Source organism: Nannospalax galili, unplaced genomic scaffold (assembly GCF_000622305.1).
Source record: "Nannospalax galili isolate Female #2095 unplaced genomic scaffold, S.galili_v1.0 scaffold66, whole genome shotgun sequence".
In the NCBI taxonomy this organism is placed as follows: Eukaryota; Metazoa; Chordata; class Mammalia; order Rodentia; family Spalacidae; genus Nannospalax; species Nannospalax galili.
Window position 1 is genome coordinate 3,675,096 of NW_008356058.1, and position 938 is coordinate 3,676,033.

The following is a 938-nucleotide window of genomic DNA, read 5'->3' on the forward strand; positions in this document are numbered from 1 at the left end:
TTTAAAGAAAGAAATTGAGGAAGACATCAGAAGATGGAAGGACATCCCATGCTCATGGATTGGAAGAATTAATATTTTGAAAATGACCATTCTACCAAAAGTCATATATAGATTCAATGCAATGCTGACCAAAATCCCCATGACATTTTTCCCAGAATTGGAAAAAACTATCCTAAGATTCATATAGAAGCATAAAAGACCTCAGATAGCCAAAACAATGCTGAGAACAAGGAGCAATACCAGGGGGATTACTATACCAGATTTCAAGCTGTATTACAGAGCTATAGTCATAAAAACAACATGGTACTGGCACAAAAATAGACCCATAGACCAATGGAACAAAATTGAATACCCAAATATGAGTAAATGCAATTTCAGTCACCTGACATTTGACAAATGGACCAAGAACCTCAATTGGAGGAAAGACAGCATGTTCAGCAAATGGTGCTGGCAAAACTAGATCTCCACTTGTAGAAGAATGAAACTAAACCCCTATCTTTCACCCTGCACAAAAGTCAATTCCCAATGGCTCAAAGATCACAATGTAAAACCTGAAACTCTGAAACTCTTAGAAGAAAACATTGGGAAAAACCTACAAGATATATGCGTAGGCAAGGATTTTCTAAACCACACATCAATTGCTCAGGAAACAAGGGTAAGAATTAACAAATAGGACCTCATTAAACTAAAAAGTTTCTGTACATCAAAGGAGACAACCAAGGAAGCAAACAGAAAACCCAAAGAATGGGAGAAAATCTTCACCAGTGACACATCTGACAGAGGTTTAATAACCAGAATTTATAATGAACTCAAAAAACAGAGAACCAAGACAAGAAGCAACCCAATTAAAAATGGACTAAGGAGGTGAACAGAGAGTTCTCAAAAGAAGAAGTAAAGATGGCTATGAAACATCTTAAAAGATGTTCAACATCACTAAT